At 35.4% G+C, this 15,666-nt stretch overlaps 2 pseudogenes; both read left to right on the forward strand.

Moving 5' to 3' along the window:
• The first annotated feature begins 7,273 nt into the window (after window positions 1-7,273).
• LOC146999013 (small subunit ribosomal RNA) lies at window positions 7,274-8,390 on the forward strand (annotated as a pseudogene).
• A 6,629-nt stretch (window positions 8,391-15,019) lies between these two features.
• LOC146999014 (small subunit ribosomal RNA) overlaps window positions 15,020-15,666 on the forward strand; it is a 1,042-nt pseudogene continuing 395 nt past the window's right edge.

Genomic DNA, 15,666 nt, shown 5'->3' on the forward strand with positions numbered 1-15,666 from the left:
TCGATTTAATTTCACATGTAATCGACTCTTATTTTATTAAAAAAAACATTGTGTGCGAAAAAACGGCGAAAATCGCTCATTTTAAACGCTAAAAATCGCCCAAACAAAATGTAAACAAACCACTCAAAACCTTTATTTTACGTATTTTCCACTAAATTTCTTTCTTATTTATAAGATACAAGGCCACTAAGTAACATTTTACCGAAACACCGGTCAAAAACACTTCAGAAGGACCGAAAAAACAGGCAAATGCCAAATGTAAACAAACCGTGTAAAATGCTAAATATGCATTATTTCGGCAAAATTTATATCATAAGTCAACGGTACGTGCCCATAAACTCAAATTATTTACAAAATTAATTAAAAGCACAACAGAATTACGCACAAATTTACTTAATTCAAAAAGTAAACAAACCATCAAAATCATTAATTTGTAATTTTGTCACCCAATTTTCTACTTTGAATGAACAATATTTAGTCATACGTGAGCACTGTATGTAAAAAGATGATAACAGCAACGCGAAAATCATTGAAAAACACCAAAAACCGAATGTAAACAAACCCCAATCCGCTGTAGTTCGCCTAACGTTGTTGATAATGTTGTACACTGGCCATGTAAAAATGCGTTATTCAGAGTAGTTTCCAACCAAATATCCTTATTCCGCATAAAATGAGCTAAGTAATGCATACAATTACATGAATAAACAAATTTAAATAAAGTTACAAACACACTTTCGTTCGAAGCAAGTCGGCGATCATATATGGAGTACTTTACTTTTGTGGACATCCAATGTTGAATCTCCTTTTCAAGCTAAAACAGGTAATTGAATTGTTTTATACCTTCTACACGAACATGTCGCAATGTAAACAAACCACTTAGTATTTCCACCTAGTTTCATTCTTAATTTAATGCTAAGTAACCAGAACATGAACTTCTACCCAAATTAATTGAAGAAGACTTTAGATTTACACACAAATAGAGTGAACTCAGAATGTAAACAAAGCAACAAAATTACGAAATTACTTTTTGACCGACTTTTCTATCTGAATGAAAGAATACCTACTCTTAATTTAACACTGTAAGTAAAAATATCCTAAAAGCAATGAAAAATAATTAAAAAAATAATTATAAACCAAGTTTAGACAGCCTGAATGTGTAAGCAATATCTAACTCTGATATTCCACATCAATAAATTGCATGCTGAATGAGTTATCCTGCAGATTAATTCATTAGTTTCTCCTTAGTAAAACAGATACATAATATTACAGCTCATCAATGCTTCTTGCTAAAATACTTCACTCATTTGCGTTAACCAGATGTACCTGACAATAGTAATCTTTGTTGTTTGGGTGCAATTGAAGAGTATAAATCAAAATACACAAAACACACTTCAGTTAACGAGGATGAATAGCATTCTTTCAAATGCAAATCAGCAGTACATATTGTTATAGAGTTTAACGATATCGGCTAACTAATACAATACACTTATTCGAATTGCTTCCAGCAAATCATAAAAACATAGTTATTTGGATGAATGAACCACACTCATTAATGTGTATTATTATCAAGAAAAAGGACACTTAACGATACATACCTTTGTAAGTATTTTATTAAGAAAAATAATTTATTACCCAACGAAATTGAATGTAATAATTTTACTGTACACAAAATATGTATTCGAAAGAAAAGTTGCTATTTAGGAACACTAAATAATCAACGATTTATTTCATATTCCTAAGTTATTTTCCGTGTATTATAACTGTTGAAGTACATATGCAAATTACATTTTTGAGTAGACTGTGATAACAATCTTTAAACTTAGGACGGAATGGAATAGGAAATGTATTTCAATGCAAGAATCGTTTCATGCAGACTGAAACTGAAGTTCAGTGATCAACTCATTTGAAAATGCTATAGAATTCTTGATAGATTTGAAAGTGATACCACGAAATTTGAGATTGACTTAATTATACATATCAAAACACATGTCACATGAAGTTGTTACAACTATCATGGCTACAACGTGCAGGTTACCAATTAATTATTCATAGCAGGGAATATTAATATAAAGATTTAATATGGATATCTCATACAAGCTGGAAAACATGGCATTACTATGAGAATTGCACACATATAACTGAGTGAAAAGGGAATTTCCCCGCCTAGTTGGCAGTTAAAAAAAAAAAAAAATGAATAATTACAAACAGTCCAATCAGATGCGTCGCTCGACTTCGCTAAGCCGTTACGTAATCGTCTGTATGCAGCAGCCGTCTCCAACAAAGTAGATAAGTTAAATGAAAATCAAATTATATCTCACGTCTTAAAAAAAATGCCTCAGTGCATACGAAGATTATGTTGAAACATTATAATAATAGGCTGATTATATACGTATTAATATAATTGTGAACATTGTGATTACAAATTGAGATAAAAATCGTGCAATTATGATATTTATTCATCGGCTCATACGTCAACTGTTTTTGAATGACAGAGCACACCTGCATTGCACATTTTCATGGTCTTCTTCACTCGGATTAGATTTAATAGACCGTTGCAGTTCTGAAAGTTGGTATTTTTAGACATGTTTCCTGCGTTTATGTTTTGTTGTAGTCGTAATTTTAAAATAATGCGTAAACTTTGAAGATATTGCAGGTGATCGAAGTTGAATTACCAGTATTCAGCTCCTTTACCCGTCGCCAGGTGATATTCGTCTTATATGCATATGAATTACAAGGAACTGTTAGTTAGACAGACCGTAGTATGGGAAAGAACTTTTTATAAGGCACCATGTTTCAAAATGAAAGCAACAGTGGAGCAACAATTGCATTATGTGATGCACACTGAAATGGATATATAACATATCAGTTATTAAATGTGAACAGAAAAACTCTTGACTTAAAAAATAATTAAATGGTCTTCTTATGAATGTTTCTGAATCGACTTTTCCACTCATAAGATAACAATTTAATTACACTGCATTGTTGTAGGATAAATAAAATCTTTGATTGTTGACGAAATGTTTTATTTTGAACATTATAAAATTGTTGCTTTTGCATCTTATTATGCATGTTCATGGCAGCTTTTGGAAACAATATGTGAGGTGTTTTCTACAAGGACTGTTCACTGTTATACATAAACCACAATCTGACTCTCTTCTGACTACTGTTGTATCCTGTATTACAGTATTGTGTAATTTTTTTTGGAGCTGTATGTGTTTTTAATCGTTAATAAGCAGTGTTGATATGTAATCGAATTGAATCTCATTGATATATCATTGTAATAATCTGCACTTTACGGCATAACTTTAATTCATTTGGATTTTTATAAATCAACAAACACACACTGTTTAGAATATGATAGGAATCTGAATTTGAAACCGAATAATGTTTCTTTAATTATATTGTGTTAACCAATTTCAAATTAATAATTTAATATACGACAGCTAGGTAAAGACGTTATATGAATTCATTAAAGAATTTTTGGCTTAGTTCATTAGATAATTTTTTTTATCAATCAGTCAGTCATAGTGTCTGCACATACAGCAGAATGCATGATATAAAAATTATGAATTGTACAAATTAATAAAGGAAAAAACTGTCACTTGCTGCAGAATACGTAAAATAAGATTTGATTTTGAGCCCTTTTTTTGATTTGTTGAAACTTTATTTCATTACATAGTTCTTATACATTACAGAATTCACAACTTTAAGACACGATCAGTTAATCATCTGAATTATAAATTATAATCAGAAAACAAATGCATTGCATTTACTTTAAGTACATCACACACTCACAATCCATTTTGGATACAGAATTAAAGAAATATTGTAAGGTGAATTGCTTGTATTTCATATTTCTGTCATCAGCTGTAAAGTATGGTATGACACATTTTAGTCGATAGCTTTGAAAAGGAAAGGAACTGTCAGAGTAACTCCTGTTCGACAATTTTTAATAAATTTGATGTGTTTCAGAAATTGATTGGGTAGCTTAATTTTGTGATATACCTGTAATAAGTGGAATATTTTGGAAAAAGTTTTTTTCCAACGTGTCGATTTTAGGCAGTGTACTGTTCATGCAAGCTATGAATCTCTGAATTCAATGATTTTAAGTTTGCTTATATATTTTTAAATCACACTATGTGCATAACAGTAAATATTAACACATCTCCAGTTGAAAATTACGTGGAATTGAAGAACCAGATCTTTTGTTTGATGTTTAAGTGCAATTTTCTTGTTTGCTGTGAGGCAATCTGCATGTTGTCGTCATGTCTTAATTGACTTTACATGTTGAATTTAAATCTTTTTTAGTGAAATAGAAAAGAGTACACATAGTTTTAGTTTATTGATGAGCTTGGTGTGTTAAATCAGAGGTTAAAATGAGGAAATATGTATAATTTGTTACTACACTATGGTGAATCGACATATATGAGTTGTTTGCAATGTATGAAAAATTTTTTATCTGCATTTCTTAAAATTATTTTTGGTGCAGCTCGTACTTATTATGATTTGTAATAGGTTGAACGTCTGATTTTCAAGTCATAGATTTAAAAAGTAAGTCGTTATTTTGGTGTGACAATGCTATTTAGTTCTTGCTTTGTACTGTGTCGAGAAGGTGAACGTTACTGAAAAGAATGTGCAGTGACATAATGACTGAAATCTGTCATATTTTAATATTATTTATTGTTTCAAAGTGTCATAGATTTGTGTGTAACGAATGTTTGATAGGCGTTAACGTTTGAATTAAAGAAATGGAGAATGATTTGTATGTTTAAGTGGTTTGTTTACATGGTGAGATGGTTGTGTTGGACGTATAAAACAGCTTTTCAATGAGATATTAATGTGAAATATTGAAATACTTTACATTTATAATTGAAGGTTTGTTAGGAAATGGTCGTTGAAATTTTTAATAACCTGTTTCAGCTTGAAAAGGAGATTCAACATTGAATGTCCACTGAAGTAAGGTATTCCGTATATGAGCGCCGACTTGCTTCAAAGCAAAGTGTGTTTGTAACTTTACTTATAATTGTTTAAGCATGTGATTGCATGCATTATTTAGCTCATTTTATGCGGAATAAGGATATTTGGTTAAAAATTGCTACGAGTAACGCATTTTTACACGTCCAGTGTGTAACATTATCGAAAACGTTATGTGAAAGCCAGCGGATTAAGGTTTGTTTACATTTCGTTTTAGCTTTATTAACTGATTTTCGCGTTGCTATTTGATTATTTTCAGATACAGTGTTGAAATATAAATAAGAATCCTTCCATGAAAGTAAAACACTTGGCGAAAAAGTAAGTACTTTATGATTTATGGTGTTTGTTTACTTTTTGAATCAGGTCAATTTCTGCGTAATTCAGTAGTGTTTATAATAATTTTATTTAAATAATATGAGTTTATGGGCACTTAGCTTCAACTTATGATATGAATTTCGCCGAAATAATGCATAATTAGCATTTTACAATGTTTGTTTACATTTTGCATTATCTTATTTTATGCTTAAATCTGAAATTTTTTAAACTTCTTTTTGATAAAATGTGGTTATTTATTCTTAGTACTGTACCCTAATAAGGAAATTAATTCGAATTGACGCGTATTTAACATTTTACATGGTTTGTTTACATTTTGCATTCGGCCGTTTTTTCGGTAATTCTGAAGTGTTTTTGACCGGTGTTTCGGTAAAATGTTACTTAGTGGCCTTGTATCTTATAAATAAGAAAGAAATTTAGTGGAAAATACGTAAAATAAAGGTTTTGAGTGGTTTGTTTACATTTTGTTTGGGCGATTTTTAGCGTTTAAAATGAGCGATTTTCGCCGTTTTTTCGCACACAATGTTTTTTTCAATAAAATAAGAGTCGATTACATGTGAAATTAAATCGAATTAACCATTAATTAACGATTTTCGAAATTTCGCCTTATTTCGAAAAAAGCTCGATATTTTCTAAGTCCACACATTTCGTAAAACGTTCCTACAAAATTTGGTTAAGTTTCGAAAAATCGCGTTTTTCAATGCCGAAAATATTTCCCAAAAATGCGAAGTACGAGATTTAAAAGTGCGAGAAAATGACTAAGTCCAACTGCGAGAAAAAACGACAAAGTCCCGAAAATCGCGAAAATATTTCAAAGTCCAAAAAAAAAAAACACAGCCGAAGAGCGACCGTAACCCACACGGGGAAACGAGAAGTTCGTATTAGCGTTTTTGCAAAAAAACACCACGGCGAGGGGTCCACGTCGGGAGAAAGCATGCCGAGCTACCGTCACCCTGAAAAACAACCTGTTTGCGCACATGACTGTCGCCACCTTATATGTGGGGTAGTGGTTGACGAGATCGAACGAGGCGCGCGTTGCGTCGTATTTCGATTCTCGCTCAGGCACGGAGGCTCGTACGTTGTTACGGTCAATCGCAAAAGCGTGGAGTACCGCTACGACTGAGAGCTATTTCGTGACGGAACGTTGCACTGGCGTCTCTTTATATGGGATGCTGGGCGGCGAACTTCCTGGGCGCAAAAGCTCTTCACGGGCACGGCTGTGGAGGGGTCGAGGGTTTGGCTACCGCTCTGACCGCAAAGCAGACGTGACGGATTCGTTTGTGCGCTCCTATGAGTTCTTCATGGGAGTGGTGCGTTCGTTTCCTCTCGTGATTCTGGCTTTTAATGAACGGTAAGGAGACAGCCGTTCCTTCGCAGCGAAAGGTCTGCGGGCAGGGACGATATACCGACTGGTTGTTGAGCTGGCTACCGCTTCCGGTCGGGAAACGTCTTTGACCGGTTGCACGCAACTTATCGCGAAGTTCTTTCGTGATGGAGGAGTGTGCGACCCTCCTGCGGACCGGCGTAGTAGTTCTCTTGTCCCTAGGGCCCCCCTCGTCTTCGGGAACTTCGTGTTCGCCGCTAGACGGGGTTGAGAACTGAAAACTTTCACAGCGAGTCTGCGACCAGCTCGGCCCCCGTGCCGTTGCTGGGCGTCCAGACCCGTAATAATAAAAATTGAAACACGGGACCTTTTGAATCTGTGTCCAACGCAGTAAAAATAGCCTCTCGATGCCCACGAAGGCTCACCTCCCGGCGCTGATGCCGTGGAGGACGTAGTGAGTTTTGAACCGCTACCGAAAGCACGAGATTATAACCGAAAGCACGAGATTATAAATCTGTGCGTATGAAATAAAAGAGGGAGCCGCCTGGACAACGGCTCCCAGCGCATTTTCCAAGGTGTGCGCTAAGAAATTGGTGGATTCGAGTTGCTCGCAGCTCGAACGTTCTATGAACGTAAAAAAGCTACCTGGTTGATCCTGCCAGTAGTCATATGCTTGTCTCAAAGATTAAGCCATGCATGTCTAAGTACATGCCGTATTAAGGCGAAACCGCGAATGGCTCATTAAATCAGTTATGGTTCCTTGGATCGTACCTTACTACTTGGATAACTGTGGCAATTCTAGAGCTAATACATGCAGCAGAGCTCCGACCCTCTGGGGACGAGCGCTTTTATTAGACCAAAACCAATCGGACCTCGTGTCCGTATCATGTGGTGACTCTGTATAACTTTGGGCTGATCGCACGGGCTCGTCCCGGCGACGTATCTTTCAAGTGTCTGCCTTATCAACTGTCGATGGTAGGTTACGCGCCTACCATGGTCGTAACGGGTGACGGGGAATCAGGGTTCGATTCCGGAGAGGGAGCCTGAGAAACGGCTACCACATCCAAGGAAGGCAGCAGGCGCGCAAATTACCCACTCCCAGAACGGGGAGGTAGTGACGAAAAATAACAATACGGGACTCTTTTGAGACCCCGTAATTGGAATGAGTACACTCTAAATCCTTTAACGAGGATCAATTGGAGGGCAAGTCTGGTGCCAGCAGCCGCGGTAATTCCAGCTCCAATAGCGTATATTAAAGTTGTTGCGGTTAAAAAGCTCGTAGTTGGATCTCAGTTCCAGACGGGTGGTCCGCCTACCGGTGGTTACTGCCTGTTCTGAACAGCCAGCCGGTTTCCTTTGATGATCTTCACCGGTTGTCTTGGGTGACCGGCAAGTTTACTTTGAAAAAATTAGAGTGCTCAAAGCAGGCGTGACGCCTGAATAATGGTGCATGGAATAATGGAATAGGACCTCGGTTCTATTTTGTTGGTTTTCGGAATACGAGGTAATGATTAAGAGGGACAGACGGGGGCATTCGTATTGCGACGCTAGAGGTGAAATTCTTGGACCGTCGCAAGACGAACTACTGCGAAAGCATTTGCCAAGAATGTTTCCATTAATCAAGAACGAAAGTTAGAGGTTCGAAGGCGATCAGATACCGCCCTAGTTCTGGCTCTAACCGTAACTGTCGGCCATGATGTTTGCAGTGTTTGTTGCGCTTGTTTAGAAAGAGTTGTATCTTCGTGCATATTGATTTTTGGTGTTTAATGGTGCTATATTTGAAATCTACAGGCCTTCCGGTTTGTGAAGATATCTTTTTTTAAAAGATTCGAGGATTTTTGACTGATTTACAAGCATTTTAGGATTTCAAGTGTACTCAGGAGCTCATTTGCATACGATCTTGAAGTTTTGGCCTGCATTACATTACACCGACCTGGTAAAGTACTTTTGCTTTGATATTTTGTTTCTTCACACCTTGTACTATCTGCATAGTGAATTTGATTCATTTTCAAGGCCTTTTTTTAAAATTATTTGTATTTTAAATTTTGATGTTACGCTTTGTTTGGGTTTGAGCCTTGTGATTTTGCACCACGGGCATGTCAACTTTTGGCCAACTGAAAATTATTGAAAAATTGGATATTCAAGTTTTATGTTAGAAAAGACTTGTATTTAAGTTGGTGCACTGACTATTTTTGTTTTTCGCCCGATGGACGAATTTCGAATTTTTGTATTATTTTGTGTTTAAATTTAATTTTAGCGACAGTTTTTAGATTTTAGAGTGAACTTTTAACACAGATTACATTAGTATTATTAATGTTGGAGATTTTTTATACAGACAATAGTGTTTTGATTTAAAGCGATTTTATATAAACTTCCTATTTAGATTTAATTGGTACGTTCATGTAATTTATGTGAATATATTATTATAAGTCCCATCGCCGACAATGTCACAAAATAGAGTTAATACTGAAGATACCTTGGACTCAATTGTCATGGATAATAAAAACGATATAGCATCCGTGATTAAACAGATGAATAGGATTGTTGAAAATTTAAAAGAGAAACGGATCCCAAAGGCTCTTGTTGAGTCCCTTAGTAATGGAATTTTATTTATCACAGAGTGGGTATCCAATAGATGTTTAGACAATTTAAGCGAGAAGAAATACAATGATTTAGATGACAAAATTAACTTTTTGATTGAAGAGGTCTCAGAAGTTAAAGGAAAGATGAATGGAAAAAGTGAACAGAGAGAGGAATGGCAGGAGGTGAAAAGTAAGAGAAGGGAAAGGAGAGAGAGAGAGAGCGGTAGGGAGGACAACGAGATCATTTTAAAACCAATTAAGGAAGGAGTGGACGTTTACGATGAGATGAAATGCAATATTAATCCGGTGAAGATTGGCGTAGCAGTTAAGAAATCGTATTTGAGAAGAGATGGAACCATGGTGGTTCAATTGAGCAATAAAGAGGAATGCAAGACCCTCGAAAGAGAAATAAAGAAGAACGATAATTTGAATCATGTTGTCACACCTCGAAGGAGAAAATTTATTCGACCACGCTTAATTATATATAATGTTTCAGATGATGTAGAGGATGAGAGGATTCAACAAAGTTTGACAAGATATTGTGACTGTGAAGGCAACTGTACCAGACCTCTTTTCAGAATTAGTGCCACTGAGAAATGTGTTTCTCACCGGGTTTTTATGGTGACTGGTGAATGTCAAAAGACCTTCATTGAAGACCAAAGAGTTTTAGTAGATTGGAAATCCTACCCTGCCAGACTCTTCTTAAGACCTAAGAGATGCATCAATTGCTTGGCATTTGGCCATGTCAAAAAGGATTGTAGAAATTCGACAGCCTGTAGTAAATGTACGAAAACTCATGAAAAAGGTAATTGTAAAGAGGAGGAGGCATGCTGCATAAATTGTACAGATTATAACAAGAGATTCAATATGAAGTATAACGCAAATCATGATGCATTTTCGAGAGAATGTCCAGTGTACATTCAGGAAATGATTTTTATAAGGGATCACTTGGATATTTAAATTTTTATTATACATTTGGTCGGCTGGGACTTTTAATTTAATTATTTTTAGTTGTGCAAATAGATTGGAAACATATTTTTTTTTTTTTTTTTTTTTTTTTTTTTTTTTTTTTTTTTTAATATTGTAATCCAGAAGAGTGTACACATAGTCTTATCCCTCACCTCGAGTATTTTTAACTCTTTTATTGTTTGACCATTTCATTAATAATATTTTGGAAAGGTGTTTGGTAACTGAGATTTTACGGTAAACTTGGTTTTACCTTGATTGATTTTAATTATATATTTTACTTAAATTTTTAGCTCACTGAAGTGTTATTTGGTGAGTGAATTTTAATTGTAAATATTGGTTTTATTGATTTTAATTGCACATATATATATTGTGCTTTATTGATTTTAATTGTACATATATATACATATTTTATTGAAAGTCTTGACATTTGTATTCAATTGTAAGGTTGTTTTTAGCTGTTTAAATTCATTTTAACTTGGTTTTGCATGGAGGCTTTTAATTTAAAAATTTTAAACAGTAACTTGAACCACTGTAATGCGGCAGCATGCCAGCTCTCTGCAATTCATAAGATCTTGAAAGAGCCCCCACATATTGTAACGCTACAGGAGCCATATTATGTAAGAGATAAAATTGCCCACATTAGTGGAGAGTGGAGAGCAATTAATCAGAATAATGGTAGAGCTGCTATTATAGTGATAGATAAGAACATTGATTTTATAGTGGATTATATCTTTGAATGCATCGTCGCCATTACAGTTTTTATTGAAGGAAAGAAATTAGCTATTATATCTGTTTATTTTTCTCCGGCAGAAAACCTGGAGGATTACTTACATAGACTGGAGAATGTTTTTAATTCATACAGCTATAATTTTATTATTTTAGGAGATTTTAATGGAAAGAGTTTTAACTGGGGGGCAAACGAGCTGGATGCTCGGGGTCTATTGACCTACGATTTTATTATATACAATTCTTTGAAGATTTTAAATTTTAAGGATTTTACACCTACTTTTTTGTCGGCCGTTGGAGCTGGATGGACAGATCTTGTTTTATGCTCCTCAGAAATGGATATCGCAAAGACTGGGTACTCTGTTTTGGAAGAAGATACACTTAGTGACCACAAATATATCATGGTCAGTCTTTATGATTTACACATAGAGGATAGAGAAGTACCTAAATATTCTAGAAACAAACAGAGAATACAACTTATGATCAGGCGCAGCAAAAGAGAAATTGAGGACCTGGAGGCTAAGATTTGTAGAACGAAAAGTGCAGCGGAGCTCAATGAAATGGTACGTGGTCTTGAGAACCTTATTATCAGAAAGATGGATCAATACCTTAAAATAAAGAAGAAGGGGAAGGATAAAAATGAAAGGGTTAGGTGGTGGAATGACGAACTGACAACTCTGAAGAGAAGAGTCAGAGCTCTAAGGAAAAGCTTCCAGGTCAAGGATATTCCTGAAGAAATAAAGATACAAAGAAAAATGGATTACAAGAAGACTAGGGCCTGGTTTAGAAAAAGAATCAGAAGTGTCAAAAGGAACTATAGAGATGAGCTATTTCTGTGGAATAACTTATATTATGACAAATTTTATAGAATTGCCTCGGGAAAAAGAAGAAGAAAAGAGATCTTGAAGAGAGAGAATGATGAGGAAGAGCTTGGGTTGAGTGATAAATATGATGAAATTATTAGAGGACTTTTGAATATTGAAGAGAGCGAGGAGAGAGATCTGGGGGATGTGGACTTTGGAAAGGACGAAACAGAAGAAGAGAAAAGTTTTACAACAGAGGAGATATATATTGCAATTCATGAGTTAAGAGATCGTTCGGCACCGGGCCCAGACAAGATAAGTGTCACTGTTGTTAAGTGCTTATTTGAATATTTTACCTCCTTTTTTTTAATTTTATACAATAAATGTTTGGTTTTAAGGATTTTTCCGGAGATATGGAAAGAGGGTCAGCTGATCTTAATACCTAAAGACGAAGATAGATATAGACCGATCTGCTTGTTGAAGACCTTCGCCAAGATCTTGGATAAGTTAATTACTAGAAGATTAAATTACATAATTACTCGCGATAAACACTTAAGCGAAAAACAGTACGGTTTTCGAAGAAATAGATCAACTGACTTAATACTCTATGAAGTGATGAAAAAAATCAGGACCTATAAAAACGAATACCACGTGGCCATGGTCTCTTTTGACATAAAGGGTGCATTCGACTCAATTGATAGATCAAGACTTCTTAGGATAATTTCAAATTTAAATATCACTAAGCAGCTATTCGAACTAATTAAAGACTATTTATGTTATAGAAAATTAATCTTTACAGTTGGCAACACTACATGTAATCTGTCTTATAATATTGGAAAAGGTTGCCCACAGGGCTCCTGTAGCGCTCCCCTGTTCTGGAACCTCATAGTCAACGAAATTCTAGTAGAAAAGCCGAATAACGATATTTATTGCTTTGCCGACGACATCTTGGTCTTGACCTACGATGTCTCATTAGAGAAAATGGAAAGGAGTTTTCGGGAAATAAATGAGACTTTTTTGAAATGGAGTAAGGACAATAATGTTAAATTTAACTTACAAAAAACTAAAGCACTATTTTTCCCAAGAAATGGTATAAAAGTACGGACCCCTAAATTGAAATTTGACAACAAGAACATTAAATTTGGTGAAAATATGTGCTATTTAGGTGTTATAATCGATACAAAATTGAATTTTATTCCTCATTTTAAACACATACAAAGAAGTATTGAACAGATTTTAACTTTTTATTTGAATACCTTTAACACTACTATCTTGGGAAAGAAAAGTCGCACTTTAAAAGAAATATACCTTAATGTTATACTACCAAAAATCATGTATGGTGTCGGCGCATGGGGTGTCCGAGCAGGGGAACTTATTAGAACTAGAAATAAGTTAGACTCTCTACAGAGGAGTTGGCTGCTGACCATTACAAGAGCTTTTAGAACAGTCTCGACGGGGGTTCTGTGTGTGCTTGCTGGTGAGCCTCCCCTCTCAATCCACTATAAGACTTATCATGAGAAATTTTTACTGCGCAATAATTTGTTACAAAAAGTGCATTGTGAAAATACAGAAATAGAAATAGATTATGTGTCTAGATATGATATTAATGAAATTAACCCTAGCGAATTATATTTTTTACCATACGATGACATAATTGTCAATGAAGGGGATATAGATATCTATACTGACGGCTCTGAGATCGAGGAGGGTGTCGGTGCAGCCTTTGTTATATATTTTCACGGAATAGAAATCCAAAAAAAGAAGTACGTGTTGAACACATTAAACTCTGTATACCAGGCTGAAACCTTGGCACTGAAAGAAGCTCTGAGATGGATCCAAACTGAACTTAAAGTCAGATATATTATACATGTTTACTCAGATGCTCTATCCGTTTTAGCGACACTCTCCCGACCAGAGCCAAAGAATCACATTTTTAAAGAAATTAAAGATATTTTTCTGGTTTTGAATAAAATGCACTATATTAAGTTACATTGGATTCGAGCACACAAGGGATATAAGGGAAATGAGAGGGCCGACGTACTAGCTAAGGAGGCTGCCCTGGGGGAAGGTGCTGTATTTAATTTACTCTATTCTAGACAAAAACTGTTCACAAAGATTCAAACGAAGTACATAATGGAATGGAAAAATAAATGGGAAAACACCGGGAAAAGAACACGTTATTTAGAAACAATAGAGATTAAAAAGAGAATGAAAATTTACGACAATATTGATTTAAACCAGATTCTAACAGATCATGGTAGATTTCCCGAATATCTTTGCCGTTTTAACCTCCAGGGCAATAAGAACTGTATATTTTGCAATACTCCTGGCGACGCAGTACACTTCGTCGAGCACTGTCAATTAACTCAGAGGGTGAGGGATAGACTTAATGTTAAAAAGATCGAAAATGTAAAGCATAGTACACTGGAAAAATTTGCTGTGGAAATTATGAAAATCATAAATAATAATAGGAGGAAAATTGGTATTATGGTTTGAAGACAGGAGTTTTATTGTATTTTATTGTATTTTATTGTATTTTAAAATGACTTTAATTTTAGGGGTTTTTTTTTGTAAATAATATACAGACAAAGGGTCTATTTATATTGTGTTGTCAACCCTTTGGAGCTGTTTTTATGTATTTTATGATTATTGCGTCTTGTTTTTCTTTTCTTTTCTTTTCTTACTACATATCGAGACATGTACTTCTATATTTATTTAACTATTTTGTTCTTGGTTTTGGAGATTTGCTTCTTGGGATTGTTTAGGAAATCGCGAGGAAATTTGAGCGGGATATATTGGAAAGCCGTTTCATGATAATTGATATTTTGTAAATTGATAGCTAGAGTAGTCGTACCCTTTTTTTTTTTTTTTTTTTTTTTTTTAAATTTGAAACGGTTTTTTTTTTTATTTGATTATGTAATTTTTTGAATAATATCTCCATTCCTTTGAAAATTGTAAACCAATGTTTTCGCAATTCGGGCCTCTGGGATCTAGCGTCCCAGAGACAGCGTCGCTAATGGTCCTTCTGAATTAATGGAGGCTTGACCTTGTAGTGATTTGTTTTGGTGGCAAATATGAGTGGTTGAGTTTTCCAATAAAGAGTCGTGGACCTGTTGGTGCTTTGTCTCGTGTGGTTTGGTTCTGTGTCGTATGTATGGTTATGTGTTGTTTGTTTTATTTTTGCGTTATACTAACTTTGTCTAAATTTCCTTATTTTCCTCTGTTCTTTTTAGTGAGTATGGGTGTATTTTAAGCTTGCAACCATAATTTTGTATATTTTTAGTTTGTTTTGTTTGCGTTTTTTTTTTAACCTTTTTTTTGTTGCCCGGAGCTTGGGCTTGGTTTCCCTGAGGTTATTTATTTCTGTGAGTAGTTTACTTTTTTTTTTTTTTTTTTTTTTTTTTTTTTTTTTTTTTAGAGAGTCAGTATATTTTTTTATAGGGGCACGGCCGGCTCGTTGGGCAAGTTTGTTGGTTGGAGGGGTGGGCCCCCTTTGGTCATAAGATCGATCTATGTCGATTAGGTGGACTGGGGGCTGCGCCCAGATTTGTACCGCCCTAGTTCTAACCATAAACGATGCCAGCCAGCGATCCGGCTGTGTTCCTCAAATGACACGCCGGGCAGCTTCCGGGAAACCAAAGCTTTTGGGTTCCGGGGGAAGTATGGTTGCAAAGCTGAAACTTAAAGGAATTGACGGAAGGGCACCACCAGGAATGGAGCCTGCGGCTTAATTTGACTCAACACGGGAAAACTTACCCGGCCCGGACACAGGAAGGATTGACAGATTAAGAGCTCTTTCTTGATTCTGTGGGTGGTGGTGCATGGCCGTTCTTAGTTGGTGGAGCGATTTGTCTGGTTAATTCCGATAACGAACGAGACTCTAGCCTACTAAATAGACGCTCCGATCCTTCGAGTCGGACGTTCTTCTTAGAGGGACAAGCGGCGTTTAGCCGCA

This window comes from Stegodyphus dumicola, chromosome 2, assembly GCF_044657685.1.
Source record: "Stegodyphus dumicola isolate Sdum_Otavi_A_Nest chromosome 2, ASM4465768v1".
NCBI lineage: Eukaryota > Metazoa > Arthropoda > Arachnida > Araneae > Eresidae > Stegodyphus > Stegodyphus dumicola.